The 17,609-nt window shown below is 42.4% G+C and overlaps 1 protein-coding gene and 1 long non-coding RNA gene across 2 annotated transcripts in view; both read right to left on the reverse strand.

Annotated features, from left to right (window-relative positions):
• LOC135092219 (microfibril-associated glycoprotein 4-like) overlaps positions 1 to 16,082 on the reverse strand; it is a 29,492-nt gene extending 13,410 nt beyond the window's left edge. Inside the window, exon 1 of the mRNA XM_063990553.1 lies at positions 15,980 to 16,082. The gene's annotated coding sequence lies outside the window, so the exon portion shown is untranslated. The remainder of the gene's footprint in view (positions 1 to 15,979) is intronic.
• Positions 2,990 to 12,382, reverse strand: LOC135092211 (uncharacterized). The gene is made up of 2 exons (XR_010262792.1): positions 10,922 to 12,382; positions 2,990 to 5,372 (listed from the first exon to the last, which is right to left on the reverse strand). It is a non-coding gene; the product is annotated as an uncharacterized LOC135092211 (long non-coding RNA).
• Positions 16,083 to 17,609: the final 1,527 nt, after the last annotated feature.

The following is a 17,609-nucleotide window of genomic DNA, read 5'->3' on the forward strand; positions in this document are numbered from 1 at the left end:
AAACTCAACACTCTTAACCATGGGTGTGGTCGCCCAAACACACACACACACACACACACACACACACACACACTGCGTAATTTGGGTCGAACAAGATGATGGTCTGAAGAGGAGGAGGAGGAGGAGGAGGAGTGAGGGTGTTTTATGATCATGTGTGGGAGAAGAGGAGGAGGAGAAGGAGGAGTAGGAAGATGTTTGCAGTGGTACGAAAATGAAGAGGAGCAGGAGGAGAAGGAGGAGGAGAATGAGGAGAAAGAGGTACGTTAAAGAAGAGAACACGATGAAGAAAGAAGACAAAGAAAGATGAAGTAGAATAAGAAAGCAAGGGGAAGAGGAGGAAAAGACTCATAAAACTGAATAAAAAATTGAAGAAAAGAGAGAAGATCCGGAGAAATATAGATAAAGTCAGGAGGAGGAGGAGGAGGAGGAGGAGGAGGAGGAGGAAGGAAAGAAGGAAGGAAGGAAGGAAATATATGGAAGAAATCAACTAGGCTTGAGGTAGAAAATATACAACCTCTCTCTCTCTCTCTCTCTCTCTCTCTCTCTCTCTCTCTCTCTCTCTCTCTCTCTCTCTCTCTCTCTCTCTCCGTCTCGCGTAGATGAAGATTTTAACATAGTTGTCTTCAAGATAGCGTGACGAGAGGAGGAGGAGGAGGAGGAGGATGAGAAGGAAGAAGAGGAGAAGGAGGAGGAAGAACAGAAAAGAACAGAAATGAGAAACAAATAGGAGAAATATTTTTACTTGCATGTAAGAAGAACAAGAAAGAAGAAGAGGAGGAGGAGGAGGAAGAAGAGGAACACAAAGGAACAGAAATAAGAAACAAATAGAATAAATATTGTTTCGTGCATATGAGAAGAACAAGAATAAGTAAAAGAAAGAGGAAGAGGAGAAAAGAAGAAACTGGGACAAACACACTAGCAGGAAGAGCACCAGCAATACATGTGTTTATACTCTACCATGTTTACTTACAGTGGAAAACCAGGGTAAAACAATAGAAGGCTCCCCACCCACCCACCCTTCATTATTCTCTCGCACCTAGAGAGAGAAAAAAAAAAAGACGGAAAGAAGGAAGAAAACAAGAATGAATGAGAAATAGGAGGAGGAGGAGGAGGAGGAAGAGGAGAAGATGGAATATATATCAGATAGGAGGGGAAGGAAAGAAGAGATGTGAATAATGCGTGAAGAAACGAGAAAAAAAAAGGAGGAGAAGGAGGAGGAGGAGGGGAAGGAGGAACCGAATACAAGATAAGAAGTTGAAAGGAGAGACGAGTGATGCGTGGAGGAACAGGAGAGAAAGAGAGAGGGAGGGAGAATGGATGGGAGATAAGAATGGAAAAGGAGAAACGAAAAAAAAGGAGGATGAAGAAGAGGAGGAGGAGGAGGAGGAGGAGGAGGGAGGAATAAAAATAAGCATTACATGGATACTGGAGAAGAGAGTAAGGTGGTGTTTGAGGAGAAGGAGGAGGAGGAGGAGGAGGAGGAGGAGGAGGAGGAGGAGGAGGAGGAGGACAGGAAATGCCGTTCACTGTTTTAACACGTGAATGAGAACGAACGAACGAACAGTGCTACCTGACACCGCCCTCCTCCTCCTCCTCCTCCTCTTCCTCCTCCTCCTCCTCCTCCTCCTGCAGCCACAAAGACATAACCGTTCTTCACCTACTGCTAATAGAAATAAAGGAGATGAATGGGAACTACTACTACTACTACTACTACTACTACTACTACTACTACTACTACTACTACTACTACCACCACCAGCAGGACCCGCACCTAGCCTATGAGGAAATAGTTGAAGAATTGAAGCGAATAAAATCAATCCGAGTCAATTCAGGAGGAAATTCTCAGGTAGTGATGGTGGTGGTAGTGGTGGTGATGGTGGTGATGGTGGTGGTGGTGGTGGCGGTGGACAAAGACGTGATGTTGAGTTTAATTATAGTTCAGTTTACTCTCTCTCTCTCTCTCTCTCTCTCTCTCTCTCAAGGGCCAAGTAGTGTGTGCTGCTGTTTGGTCTTCCTTTGTGTTCCTTTGCTTGTTTCTTCAGGGAGTGCTTGCTTCATCTGAGGCTTCGCTTGTTTGCTTTGCCGGGATTCGAAACCTTGTCTGGCGTGAGTATGCTAACTTTCAAACCAGTGGGGGTGATAATATTACTAGTGATGATAGGAATTAAAAGGAAAAAGGAAAAAAGAAGGGGGAAAAAAAGTTATATTGAAAAAAAAAAAAGAAATGAGGAATTGGTTCTAAAAGACGAGGTACTGTGTGTGTGTGTGTGTGTGTGTGTGTGTGTGTGTGTACAATAGATTTACATGCATAGAGGATGAACGGAAGCAAAAGTGTATACGTGGTCTTAGTACTGATGTGTGTGTGTGGGAAGAAGATACAAGGTGTGGCTGCGAGTGTGTGTGTGTGTGTGTGTGTGTGTGTGTGTGTGAGGAAGGAAAGAACGGGATCTGTAGCGGGTAGAAGATGTGGTGAGGGTGTGGTGAGGGTGGTAGTGTGGTAGTGTGGTTGTGTGACTTCATGTAAATAAGTAGATAGATTAACGAATTGACTGACTGACTGACTGACTGACTGACTGACTGACTGACTGACTGACTGACTGACTGGCTGGCTGTTTGATTGACTGACTAACTGACTGACTGTTTGACTGGCTGACTGACTGGCTGTTTGACTGACTGACTGGCTGTTTGACTGACTGACTGACTGACTGACTGACTGACTGACTGACTGACTGACTGGCTGTTTGATTGACTGACTAACTGACTGACTGTTTGACTGACTGACTGACTGGCTGTTTGACTGACTGACTGGCTGTTTGACTGACTGACTGACTGACTGTGTTATCCTTTTTATTAGCATCACCATTTATGGAATGCTATTTAGGATGCAGGGCGTAGTGTTACTGTTTATTTAACACCGCATTGGTAGAGCCTTCGAGCGGTAAAAGGCAAATCACTGTCTTTTGATACCCAGGTAATTAGGAAAACCCCCTTTTTGAGTTTGTACATATATATTTACAGTTTACATACAATACCACTTAAGTACTGAGCCCAAGAAACTGAATCTCAGCACAAGGATATGTAGTCTGTCTGTCACTGTTCTTGTCACCACAATAAAGTCACTTATACACTGTCACTTGCACTTATTTCCCTGCCTTATACACCAAAGGTACACACTTGTGGGAAAGACTCAGGGTGTAGTCTTAGTGCAATTGTTCGTGGCAGAGTTCACACGCACACAGGACACAGCGCACCGCGCACACCCAGTTGGCCAGATCGGAGCTCTCCACCCAACTGCCCGGGGCAATGCGGCGTTCCTCAAGGTGCGGCGCTTGTGATCACGTGACATCGTAGGTGATAGGTTTCACAGGATCATATTTCACATATGAGTTATTCTATCTACCTATTGCCTATTTATATAGTTTAACATTTACAGTTATTAATTATTATTTTATTATTGCATATAATAGTTATTCCTATCTTAATATTTACCAGTAAACTAGGAGAAGAAACAGTAATTAGACACTACTCCCAGCGGGCGTCAGAATAGGAAATTTCCACTTATGCTTCTAGAAGGTTCGAACCTACAGTTACAATGGTTCCCTACACTATGTGCTAACATCGCTCGGCACACCTACCCGGCGCGTCCTCGTGCCGTACGACAAACCTATATGTATGTACCTACCCATGTCATTGTCATGTGTATTACTGACTCATGTTATTGTGCTTGATTCTTCCACTGAGGTAATTATACAACTCCAGGGCTTTTCGAACACAGCAGTACAAAGGAATCAGTAGGACAAGTGAGATAATGATGGGTATGATGATTGTAGGAAAATGCACATAGGGACTAAGATACACTGGTAAAGAGTCATGAACCGCATTTTCTAGTTCTGAGAGATTAGAGAAATTAAACTCAGATAAGGTATTGGTCACAAATTTGATATTTGCAAGATTTACTTTACTCAAAGTATCAATAAGAACGATTCTGGAGGTAAGATTAGACACAAAACCTTCATGTAATTTTTCAGGGAAAGTGTTCAGTTTGTCAGATCGCAAGGAACATGCATTTAAGATTGCAAAATGACCTGAAACTTCCTTATATTCAGAACCATCAGGACAAACCACAGACACATAGTAAGCTTGTGTGAAAAAGAAATAGTGGTGTCCATAGAAACTTGTGTGAAAGAAAGGTTTAGGGACCAAATGTTTGTACGGACATAAGGTAAGGGACTTGGAAGCATCTTCTTGAGTAAGCACTACTTCGCAAATTCCGCCACTAGTAACAGGCAAGAAGGCAAAGAGAGATGCTGGACAAAAATATAAGTGAAGATACTCAGTTTGGCATCTGTCTAAATCTGACAATTTACCTGTAGCGTACATCGTAAGGTCCTTATTGATCAATACTACTGAACTGGGTTGATCAAGTGTCATGACAGTTCCATTCACCTGAAATGGGAATGGCTCCACTCGATGAACCTCAAAGATATGTACTGATCTGAATGGAACATGAATAACAATGGATTCAGACGTCAGCACTGATTCCAGTAGTGGATAATAATGATGAATTCCATATACATCAAACAGGGGTTTCAAGTTATAATCTGTTTTTCCCACTGCCAAAGCATGAAGAAAATCCTTCACGGGAAATAAAGATGAAGTGACCCTTCCACGAGCTGCGTCTACTACATTTCTTATTAGGTGTTCATTCGTATGCAAAAGAGAAGCTGCTGTACTTTCAAGCGCTGATAATGCTTCACGAATGACTGCAAAAGCTTGTAAATTCTTTATATTATTTAAAGCTTCGTTAAGCTGAATTCTTAGGAGTTCAGCATGCCTGCCTAGATCATTTATATACTGTTCCAGCTTGGCAATGTTTCTGTTATGTAAGTGAATAGCTTTGTTGTTGGCTGAAGCTACATAGGTTAGTTGATTATACTGTTCTCTTAGCTTTTCTATATCTTCATTCATTGCGGTACCAAAGAGCATGCGAGATAATTGACCGATACCGTCGATAAGACCTCGTTTCTTGCGATTACTATTATGAATTCCATCATAGTTTTCCAAGGCCAGGGTAACCGTGTCGTTTATATATTTAATCCTACTGTACAGAAGGGGTAACAACTCATCCGAAAGTGGTGAATCCTTCGGAAGAACCTCCTGTAGCCGCTGTAGGGCTTCATTCAGACACTCCACTATACTTTTTAGTTTGCCAGGAATTTTCACCAAACTTGCGTAAGGATACCGCACCCAGAGTACATCCTCGACCAGGGCAACTCGGCCAAGATGAGCAGCGAGGGCTCCCGGTTTAAGGTGTGCTGGCTCCATAGCAGTGGTGGCATGCAGAGTGAAGAGAATTAGAAGAGCATGCATCTCTGCAACAAGGTAGAAAGGTGTTACTTTCGAGAACGTAAATTGTAAGAATGTGTTTGATTAGTGGTTGCATCAAGCCGTGTAGCATTGCACAGATTGGCTGTATCTACTAAGGCTAAATCAGGTTTGGCATTAGTCCGTTTGAGACGATCACAATGCACGGTTTCTAACGTGTTTAACCATGGATCTAGGATATCAAATTTATTACCATGTAGCTGCTTTACTACCAGACGCGGGCCCACGAATTTAGGAGCTAATTTGGAATTCCTTTCTGGGACCTTAACCATTACGGTGTCTCCTACCTTGATCTGAACTGGAGACGAGCGTCGATGCTGTTGAGAACTCATAGCAGTTTTAGAAGTTGTCAACTTGTCTGTGACCCTTTTATAGGTATCAGAGAAAACCTTTAATTGACTTTTAGCATAATCGTCAACATTATATGTAGGACTTTGAGGGCTATTCAATAAGTCATACGGGAGCCTTTTCTTTAAGCCAAATACTATGTAATGAGGAGACTCTCCCGTAGACTCACAGACATGGCTATTAATGCTTGCTGCTACATGTGGTAACCAATCTTCCCAATTTTCAAGGAAGTTGCTAATGGCTGGACGCAACACTTCCAGGATTTTCCTGTTTGCGCGTTCAACGAGGCCATTACTAGCAGGATGATAAGTTACTGTGAACGTCTGTTTGATGTTAAATTGTTTGCATATTTCTTCCATGAGCGTGTTGCGAAATTCTCCCCCATTGTCACTTAGTAACACTCTAGGTGTGGTGTAAGGACAAATTAGGTGGGTTATTAATGCATGTGCAACTGTCGCTGCAGATTTATCCTTCATTGGGGCTAAGACAACATATCTACTGAAATGATCCACCATTACCAGTACATGCCTCGACCCTTGATGGCTGGCTGGAAGTGTTAGGACATCTATTGCAACTACATCCCAAGGTTGTGCAGGAGGAGGATATTCCAGAATTGGTGCTGGTTTTGACACTGTCCCTTTATTTTGGGCACACTTGACACAGCGATCTATATGTGCATCTATATCTATGCGCATGCTGGGCCAATAATAGTTTGTGCGTGCAGCATGAAGAGTACGCTCCTTCCCTGGGTGACCGGCTATTACTGCGTCATGAACTAGATGCAAGACTGCAGGTACCAGTGATTCTGGTATGATGTATTGTTCTACACTTTCCGTTTTGTTAGGCCAGTATCTACAAAGCACCTTGTCATGTGACAAGTAAAACTGCGAGTAAGGTATTGGCAATTTTGGTAAATTAGATTCATCTCCTGACTCAAGAGCATGTATCACCTTATTCCATACGTCATGTTGACGCTGAGCACACGCGAGTTCAGGACGGGAAAAATTTTGAACCACAGGTGCTTTGTCGGTTACTGTTCCAACAGGTACATTACGGGAAAGAGAGTCAGCTACTACATTAGCCCGACCTGGTAAGTACCTGAAGGTTGGTTTAAATTCCTGTATTACTAAATACCAACGGGCGACTTTACCGGTGAGATTTCTTCCTTTGAAAAGCTCGGTAACCGCTGCATGGTCTGTAAATACAGTGATATCATATCCCAAGATTATGTCCCTAAAATGTTTAAGAGCCCAGACAACTGCGAGGGTTTCCTGATGTGTAACTGAGTAATTAGACTCCGCAGGATTCAAAGTTCTACTCGCATATGCAATAACACGATTTTTACCGTGCTCATCTGGCTGCATTAACACTGCACCTAGTCCCAAAGCGGAAGCATCTGTGTAGAGAACAAAAGGAGCTTCATAGTTTGGAAAAGCTAAAATAGGAGCATTGGTGAGGGCATTTTTGAGATCTTGGAAACTCTTTTCCTGAGCAGCATTCCAATGAAATGGTACATCCTTCTTTAATAATTTGGTTAAAGGCGATGCGATAGCTGCAAATTTGTTTATGAATTGCCTATAGTAACCAGACAAACCGATAAATGATCGTACATTGTCTGCATTTTGAGGTCTTGGGAATTCTTTGACGGCTTTGATTTTATCATCCATAGTGTGGATACCGTCACCATCTACGGTGTGACCTAAAAATGTAATCTTGGATTTCAAGAATTCACATTTGGTTAGTTTTGCTTTCAAGCTAGCCTCTCTCAGCCTCCTAAGCACTGCTTCCAAGGTAGTAAAGTGAGTCTCAGCGTCTCGGCTGTAGATGATCAGATCATCCAAGTATGCATAGACATTTTTGCCTATCATACCAGCGAAAAGAGTATTTATCATCCGCTGAAAGGTAATTGGAGCTGATTTTAACCCAAAAGGCATTCGTAAGAATTCATAATGAGCACTGGGGGTACTAAAGGCTGTTATCTCCCTTGATTCCGGTGCCATTGGTACTTGCCAGTAGCCACTTAGAAGATCAAGGCTACTGAAAATTTTGTTTCCCTGTCCTAATGACATTAAGAGATCCTTCAGAACAGGCAAAGGGTATCTTTCATCCTTTGTTACTTCATTTACCCGCCTAAAATCAATGACAGGTCTAAATTGTCCATCCTTCTTTGGAACAAGGAATAAGGGTGAATTCCAGGGTGATCTAGAATGTTGAATAACTCCCTGTTTTAGCATGTCTTGGATTTGTTCATCCACTACTTCCCTCTGACTATGAGGAAGTCTATATGCTGGAATATACACAGGTTGAGTATCTGGTTTCAGATTAATATGATGCTCTGCTTTATCAGTTGCACCTAATGATTCTCCAGGCAAGGCAACAACATCACGATACCGTTTCAACAGTTCTACTAGTGAGGGCCTTAGCTCAGGGTAATCTTTTATAATAACAAGGGATTCAAGCGCCTGATCATGGACTGCATCGTCGTCATTTCTTGACGAATGCACTGATGTGATACAGGTGTCAGGTAAGTCCAGTGGTTCGGATACTACCTTCCTATCAAAGGCTAACGCTTGAGTTAAAAGTACTCCTTGTTTTAACTTTATGGGACCACCAGTAGTATTCACTACAAGAGCGGTAGTTCTATGTCCATCTCGCACCGTATTAAGAGTTGGTTCCACAGCTAGTTTGTTTACTCGACTGGCGCCTTCGAGGCAAATATCACAACCTACGGTGGCTTTTGGTACGGACACAGGAATGTGAATTGCCATACGATTAGGTATTTCATGATTCCCTATTACCGTGGCATTAACCATTTTCCATTCCTCTTGATAGTTTCCATTTTGGATTTTCAAACTTGAGGCAGTAGCCTGGTTTATTTCAGACTCTACTTGACTCCGGTTTGAATCGTTTGGTGTTTTTCTTTTGTTCTGTCCAACAGTAAAATCCTGAACAGAAGGAACAAGTTGAACATCAGTTGTCAGAGCAGCTTGAGCTTGATTTGTACTGTGAGAGGAAGTTATTAAGCATCTAGGATGATCCATTGCTCTGAAAGTCTTTCCTTGGAATCTCACTGTACTAGTATCTGTGTGAATCACCATCTTATTAGCCTGCATTGATTTCAAACCCAGTAATCCATCTGATGGTAAACTGAAGTCGGAAACAACGTAGAAATCCAAACGAATGGTTGCAGTACCTTTACCTAATCTAACAGGAAGGCGAACAATTCCCAGAATTTTGAGAGGTACGCGAGAAACTCCTACTAGATTTTTATCATTTTGCCTGAGAGGCCATCGGCTTCCACGTGACGCGCGTTTTAATGCCAAATACGCTCTTTCAGAGAGGACATTTACAGAAGCGCCCGTATCTACCGCAAAAGAAGCCTTCACAGGTCCTACTTTTGTAGGTAGAACCATTACGCTGGTCTGACTGCAAGCAGCTATTAAAGACTCACGTAGAGCACTATCATCTGCCTGATCTGTAGTCTTTTGATTCCTGCGATGGTTTTCTATCCTGGTTTGTGTTTCATGGGGCGCGCGGCTTCCCCCGACTGTGTTGCGCTAGCTCCACGAAGTTTTCTCATTTTTTTCTGAAGACTGAGAAATGAGTAACACTCTTCGGTGGAGTGTCCAGTGCACTGATGAAGAGTACAGAAAGGAGCACTACTTCCGGCGCCTCGCGACAACTCGCTATCATTGTTGTTTCCTGAAGCGGTGTTGGCCATTTTGGTTGGTTTTCGCTGATTTCGCGACAAGTTTTCAGACTGCTGCCCCTTATTACTATTACTTTTGTAATTTTCTTGGCCATCAACGGCTTCAGATTTCTTTCTTTGACGTTTCTCTTTCCTTTTGAGATAACATCTGTTAATTGTATGTCCCTCTCGCTGACAGTATTGGCAAGTAACGCCCCCTTTATGAGCGGCTGCCACTGCTGCGTAAGAAGGTTCACCTTCATCTGCTCGTTCTGCTTGAGTTGCACCTATAGTAAGAGCCTTGTTGCCCTTTTCTTCAAGCTTTGTTTTGTGTCTTTGTACAAAGTCAAGCAGGTCTTCGGTAGGTTTGTAATCAAGGGATGTTGCGCTTTCTCGGCACTCTCCTTTTACAGACAGCATGTAGATGAAGAATTCAATGAATTTATTATGGTTTTCCATTGAAATGTACCCTCCTTCATTCCACCCATTGTCTCTTAGATACTTGTCGAAGTCCTCCGTGATACGATAAGCAAGCACTTGACTCTCAAGCAAGTTTAAGGAAGCTACATCGGCTATTAAGCTCCTCACAGCATTACTGACTCCTTTTACGAGACTACGATAGGCTTCTCCTGCAAAGATTATCAAGAAGTTGGTACGGAAAGAACCATAGTCATTTTTCCGGATGGGTTTAGCGAATGCACTTGCGACCATTCCTCTCCCTGCTGGAGATCCTGGTTCAAGACGTGAACGGACAAATGCAATCTTATCCGCGTCGTCTACGATGCATGAATTTCTCATTACATTTTCACAGTGTTCGATAAAATCACGTGCACTGTAATCACCTTCTGTGCCTGTGAACGCTCGAACCGATACCGAGGTTTGTAACAATTTGATTGGTGCATTAGTGTGAGTTTGAGGTGCGGGCGGTGGTGAAGATCCACCCGTACCAGATGTGGTTGGATTACTCATGATTAGTTGAAAGGAAGAAGAAAGCTGCGATACAGAAGGATTAGTATCAGTAGGTGAAACTCTCGGGTGCTGAATACCACTTCTCAGTGTCCGAAGATTTTCTTCACCTGAATTCCCGCTATCATCACTACTGTCATCAGCGCCTTCTATTTTAATGTTATTATCCAGCTCGCAAAGCTTCTCATATTCTTTATTTAGTTTATCCCTTTTGCTTTCTGCCATGAATAATCATTAATCATTTAACAAATGTATATTATTATTATATTTATTTTATGTTTTCTACACTGCCCTTAAAGAAGCTTTCAAAGTTCCTTAATTAAGGGAATAAGTAGAGGAAGAAAACATAATGATATGAGACATACAACATTAATTAAGAGCTGCAATTTTACACCTGACTTTACTCACATAGCCCATTAATCAAGCTAAGAAAACGTGAGAGTCACATTCACCATCCCAATATAATTAAAGGATGTAATTTATATTTTAATTATGTAGTGTATAATGTAATGTCAGCTCAGTGCATGGTCTCACCTAAGGTGTGAGTGTAATTTCTTCTGCAATGAGGGGAAGAATAGTCCTCTTCTCCGTCCCTCTCCAGGTTACAGTTGGCTACTCAGGGCAGACCTTGACGGCGTCAGACCGTCTGGTAAGGAAGTTCCGACGTCACGGCACCTCTGTAGTCTCGAGCCGTTAGTACATCGCTACTTGCAGTCCCTGCAACCGCTGCGTGTCTCTGGAATTATGCAGAAATCTGAGAGCTACTCCTTGACTGAGTGATATATAATCAACTCCTCAGTCGCGGCCAGTGATTAAGTAGAGGGTGTGAATATAAGACGTGCGTGCGCGTGTGTGCGTTATGGGTTGTGGTTGTAGTGACAAGTTATACTTCTCTGTGAACGTGACGAGCGGTGAGGGGACTTTGGGGAGCGAGTGGTGTGGCGCCTTGGCGGTTGTTGTGTCTTCCGGCTGCTGCTCCTGGCTGCTGGTTGCTGACCTCAGCAGGGCGACCCTCCGGTGTTTTCTGCTGAAGTGTGTAAACATCCACGTCCAAGCGCTCTCCACTACCACTTCGCTCTACCCTTTAGCCACAAGAATTCGCTCACCAGAATGTTTCGTCTCGTTTCACTAAAGAAATTTTTTTTTTTTAAGGGTTTTCTGGGTATTATGACAGCTTATTTGTAGTTTTCGTATCCCATTAGCTGTGACACCATTTTTATGTTATCCTTTTTATTAGCATCACCATTTATGGAATGCTATTTAGGATGCAGGGCGTAGTGTTACTGTTTATTTAACACCGCATTGGTAGAGCCTTCGAGCGGTAAAAGGCAAATCACTGTCTTTTGATACCCAGGTAATTAGGAAAACCCCCTTTTTGAGTTTGTACATATATATTTACAGTTTACATACAATACCACTTAAGTACTGAGCCCAAGAAACTGAATCTCAGCACAAGGATATGTAGTCTGTCTGTCACTGTTCTTGTCACCACAATAAAGTCACTTATACACTGTCACTTGCACTTATTTCCCTGCCTTATACACCAAAGGTACACACTTGTGGGAAAGACTCAGGGTGTAGTCTTAGTGCAATTGTTCGTGGCAGAGTTCACACGCACACAGGACACAGCGCACCGCGCACACCCAGTTGGCCAGATCGGAGCTCTCCACCCAACTGCCCGGGGCAATGCGGCGTTCCTCAAGGTGCGGCGCTTGTGATCACGTGACATCGTAGGTGATAGGTTTCACAGGATCATATTTCACATATGAGTTATTCTATCTACCTATTGCCTATTTATATAGTTTAACATTTACAGTTATTAATTATTATTTTATTATTGCATATAATAGTTATTCCTATCTTAATATTTACCAGTAAACTAGGAGAAGAAACAGTAATTAGACACTACTCCCAGCGGGCGTCAGAATAGGAAATTTCCACTTATGCTTCTAGAAGGTTCGAACCTACAGTTACAATGGTTCCCTACACTATGTGCTAACAGACTGACTGGCTGTTTGACTGACTGACTGACTGACTGACTGACTGACTGACTGACTGTTTGATTGACTGACTGACTGACTGGCTGTTTGACTGACTGACTGACTGTCTGACTGACTGACTGGCTGTTTGACTGACTGACTGACTGACTGACTGTTTGATTGACTGACTGACTGTTTAATTGACTGACTGACTGACTGACTGCATGATGTAAGACCACACCAAGAATGTCTGGAAAGAGAGAGAGAGAGAGAGAGAGAGAGAGAGAGAGAGAGAGAGAGAGAGAGAGAGAGAGAGAGAGAGAGGATAGCGACACACCCTAGGCGCCACAGAGACGACCTTGGTGTGTGTGTGTGTGTGTGTGTATGTATGCGCGCGCCTTGACCGCAGTAATAACAAAAAAGACTGTTTCGAGCACGTAATATAAGCCGGACATATCAAATACACACAGCTTGACTTTCTCTCTCCGCGAATTCAAGATAAGATGCTCTGGTTAGCCTCACCACTCCACCACTTCGCTGCCTTACTGTTCGTTTCATACACTACAGTGAGAATCAACATTTTTCGTCTTTTTTTACTGCTTTAATGACTCTAGCGATGTTTTATTTATTTATTTATTTATTTTTTCGTATCCTGCACCAACGGGGGAAAAAAACTCTTATGATATTCTGTTTTCTGTTCTTAACCCGTTTCCCCCAGTGTAAAGGGTTGGCGAAATGCGTAAGTCCCCTTCATTTGTTTCTGTTCCTTGTGTCTCTTCCTCCGTGACTTCCGCTCCTGGCAACCCGGCTAATCCCTGTTTTAGAATAGGAATCGTTTGTGATGTTTTTTGGTTCAAGTTTGTGCTTATTTAAAGAAGTGCGGTATATAAAAATAGAGGGATGATTATGTATTTAGATCTATTCCAGTGTAGTTAGGAAGGGTAGGTAGAAAAGACAGATGAATAGAAGTTAGTAGTTGAAGAAAGGTAGATAGGTAAATAAACTGCTCTCTCTCTCTCTCTCTCTCTCTCTCTCTCTCTCTCTCTCTCTCTCTCTCTCTCTCTCTCTCTCTCTCTCTCTCTCTCTCTCTCTCTCTCACATTTACATTTTTTTATATTTGACATTCTTTTTCTGCCTCTTTTTTGTGTTAGCCTAAGTCTTCACATCCTCCTCCTCCTCCTCCTCCTCCTCCTCCTCCTCCACGTGGTAGTTTGGTGGCGGCAGGCAGTCGGGCGGCACCTACCCACACACACACACACACCACACACACACACACACACACACACACACCTGCGGTCTAAGTGCTTCCGAGTGTGACGGTTACAGGTGTTTGGGAGATGAAGAAAGGTGATACCTCTCTCTCTCTCTCTCTCTCTCTCTCTCTCTCTCTCTCTCTCTCTCTCTCTCTCTCTCTCTCTCTCGTCTCTCTCTCTCTCTCTCTCTCTCTCTCTCTCTCTCTCTCTCTTTAACCTGACACCTTTAGTCTACGTCACCCGCAGAGAGAGAGAGAGAGAGAGAGAGAGAGAGAGAGAGAGAGAGAGAGAGAGAGAGAGAGAGAAAGAGAGAGAGAGAGAGAGAGAGAGAGAGAGAGAGAGAGAGAGAGAGAGAGAGAGAGAGGAGAGAGAGAGAGTGGTCGTGGTCGTGGTTTTATTAATCTAATTTACCGTGCAAGTGGAGAGAACTGAAAGGGAGAGAGAGAGAGAGAGAGAGAGAGAGAGAGAGAGAGAGAGAGAGAGAGAGAGAGAGAGAGAGAGAGAGAGAGAGAGAGAGAGGAAAATAGCTGTGCAGGTGGTGGTGGTGTGGTGGTGGTGGTGTGTGTGTGTGTGTGTGTGTGTGTGTGTGTGTGTGTGTGTGTAGTGTGTGTGTGTGTGTGTGTGTTTATTTTCCAAGCATTTAATCGATATACTCTTTATATTTATTCATTAATTTATCTCATTTATTCGTTTCTTTATTTACTTTTTGTGTTACTATCTATCTGTTAAAGAAAATGGAACAGGGAGGAAGAGAAAACGGGAAGAAATGCAAAGAAATGAGGGAAATGAGAAAAGAAAATGGAGGAAGGAAGAAACGACGAGAACTGTCAAGAAAGGGAGCAAGTAAGAAAATAAGAAAAATAAGGAAGGTAGAAGTAAGAAAAATAGTGAAAAAGGGAGAAATTACAGATAGCAAAGAATAAAAAAAGGAGAAAAATGAAAAAAAGGAAGAGAGAAAGAAGGAAACAGCAACAAATAACAATAAAACAGGAAATACGAAAGAAAAAATACAACAAAGATAGAAAACGAGAAAAAAAGAAAAAGAAGGGGAAGCGAGTAAGAGAAATAAAAAAGCACGAAGAAATTAAAAATAAACGAAATAGAAAAAGAAAAGAACTGTAGAATGTCCGAAAAAAACAAAGAAAGTGATAAAGAAAGGAAGAAGAAGAAGAGAAAGGAGAAACAGAAAGAAACAGGAAGGAAAAAAGAGACAGGGATTAAGAAAAGAAGAAAAAAAAATGAAAATGGCAGGAAAACGAAAAATTAAATATAAAAACGAAAGAAGTGAGAGAGAAAGGAAAAAGGGAAAAATTGAGTAAAGGATAGAGAAGCCGAAAATAGAATAAGTAAAGAAGTGAAGGAGGAAAATACGAGAAATTAAGGAGAACGAAGAGGAAGGGACAAGTGAAAAGAGAAGAGGAGAAGGTGGAGAGAAGGAAGGAAGGAGGGAAGGAGAAAGGGAGAGAAGGAAGGAGAGATTCACCGTGAGAAATTTTTGTTCATTTGTTCTTCATCTTTTGTCTCTGGAAATCTGAGGAACCATTGAATTCTCCACTCTCTCTCTCTCTCTCTCTCTCTCTCTCTCTCTCTCTCTCTCTCTCTCTCTCTCTCTCTCTCTATCTCCGTCTTTTTCAGTTTATATCAGGAAGGAATCTGGTTCATCCCCTCTCTCTCTCTCTCTCTCTCTCTCTCTCTCTCTCTCTCTCTCTCTCTCTCTCTCTCTCTCTCTCTCTCTCTCTCTCTCGTTATTTCCAATGGAAGAATATTTTACAGGTTAAAGGAGGTAGTGTAAGTACCTCTATTTTAAACTTAGCGTTGATACATAAACTACAACAGCATAGGAACACAAGAAAATAAGGGAAGCTGCAGGAAGCCATGAGGCCTACACGTGGCAGTCCCTCTATGAAAAATACCTACCTATTTCCACCTTTCATCCCCGTCCAGAAATTCGTCTATCTCTTTCTTAAACCTAATTTTTTCAAGCTTAAACCCGTTATTTCTTGTTCTATTCTGACTACTGACCCTAAGAAATTTGTTTACGTCTCCCTTGTTATAACCCCTATGCCACTTAAAGACTTCTATCAGGTCCCCTCTTAACCTACATCTCTTTAAGGAATATAAATTTAATTGCTTCAGTCTCGTTTCGTAAGACTCCTCATCTCCTGCATCCTTTTAGTCCTTCTCCTTTGTACTGATTCTAATAGACTACATAATCAGTTATCCTGCACTTGTGTCACTGTCACGTGTCACTCTGAGCCAAACATGCGCCAACAATAAATTTCTGAACCCCACCCACAGCAGCAATCAGGTCGTCCGGGCACACACATGAGGCAAGGAAACTGTTCTACCAATTCACGTACTTACGTTTGAGAGAACTGTCTTTGTTGATGGGACGTGTGGGAGTGCGGTGTGGCCAGGGCAGCTAAGGTTGTATCCAAGGCCCGGGTATTCACGTCTGGTAGGCGAGGCGACTGTCCGAGCGGCTGCAGGTTAGACCCCCTCACCCCCCAACACACCTCTCCCCCTCTCTCTCTCTCTCTCTCTCTCTCTCTCTCTCTCTCTCCTTGTTGTTGTTGTTGTTGTTTCTTCTTTATTTTTCTTCTTTTTCTTTTATTTTTTTCTATTTTCTACTTTCTTTTTCTTTTTCTTTTCTTTTTTTCTATTTTCTTCTTCTTCTTCTTCTTCTTCTTCTTCTTCTTCTTCTTTATTTTGCATCTGAGTAATAATGTTGGATTTTATAAAGAATATTTTTGACTAGAAAGAGAGAGAGAGAGAGAGAGAGAGAGAGAGAGAGAGAGAGAGAGAGAGAGAGAGAGAGAGAGAGACCACCACCTTCACACTCTCACACCTGCTTGGTCTGACCCTACACCGCTGACACATAAATACACCCCTCGGTCACTCTCACTCTTTCCCTTCTCACTTTTCCCCTCTCCCATTTCTCTCCCTCCTTCCCTCACACCACTATCTCCCCTCTCCCAATATTTAGAACACCTGCTAATCTCTCTCTCTCTCTCTCTCTCTCTCTCTCTCTCTCTCTCTCTCTCTCTCTCTCTCTCTCTCTCTCTCTCTCTCTCTCTCTCTCTCTCTCTACACTTGTCATTCCTTTTCTCCCCTCAGTCATAAATTATTTCTATCACCCTTGCACATTCTCTCTCTCTCTCTCTCTCTCTCTCTCTCTCTCTCTCTCTCTCTCTCTCTCTCTCTCTCTCTCTCTTCCTTCACCTACCCTTCTTTGTTGTTGTTGTTGTTGTTGTTGTTGTTGTTGTTGTTGTTTTCTTCCTTCTCGTACTTCTTTTACTTCTTTCCGTTGGATTTATCGTTTGTTCCTCCTCCTCCTCCTCCTCCTCCTCCTCCTCCTCCTCCTCCTCCTCCTCCTCCTCCTCCTCCTCCTTCCAACCCCCCACCATAACCACAAAAACTTCAGTCATCCCCAAACGGAATTCTACACCCCCTCTCGTTTTCTTTACTTCCCTCCCCTTCTCCTCATCACCCCATCTCCCCCTCCTTTCCCTCACAATACCTCCCCCCTTCCACCTACACCACCTACACACCCTCTGTAATAAACACACACACACACACACACACACACACACACACACACACACACACACACACACACACCTTGTACTTCTCCATTTTTTTTATTCCACTTCCTCTTTTTCTACTTCCTTTGTTTCTTTTTTTCTCTTATATTTCTTCCTCCTCCTCCTCCTCCTCCTCCTTCTCCTCCTCCTCCTCTTCTTCTAGTGGGGCTCAATTTTTTTTTACTTCAGAAAATTGTTTGGTTTTCAGTGCTTTAGTTTGTTTGTTTGTTTGTTTGTTTGTGTGTATGTGTGTTTGTATTTTTATTTATTTATTTTTGTTTGTTTATTTATTCGCTTTTTTCTAATTTCCAGTCTTATTTCTTGTTTTTTTTTGTGGTTCAACTTTTATTACCTCTTCTTCTTCATTGATTTTATTTTTTTCTTTCTTTTTCATTCTCTTTTTCTT

The sequence above is a fragment of the Scylla paramamosain genome, chromosome 39, assembly GCF_035594125.1.
Source record: "Scylla paramamosain isolate STU-SP2022 chromosome 39, ASM3559412v1, whole genome shotgun sequence".
Taxonomy (NCBI): domain Eukaryota; kingdom Metazoa; phylum Arthropoda; class Malacostraca; order Decapoda; family Portunidae; genus Scylla; species Scylla paramamosain.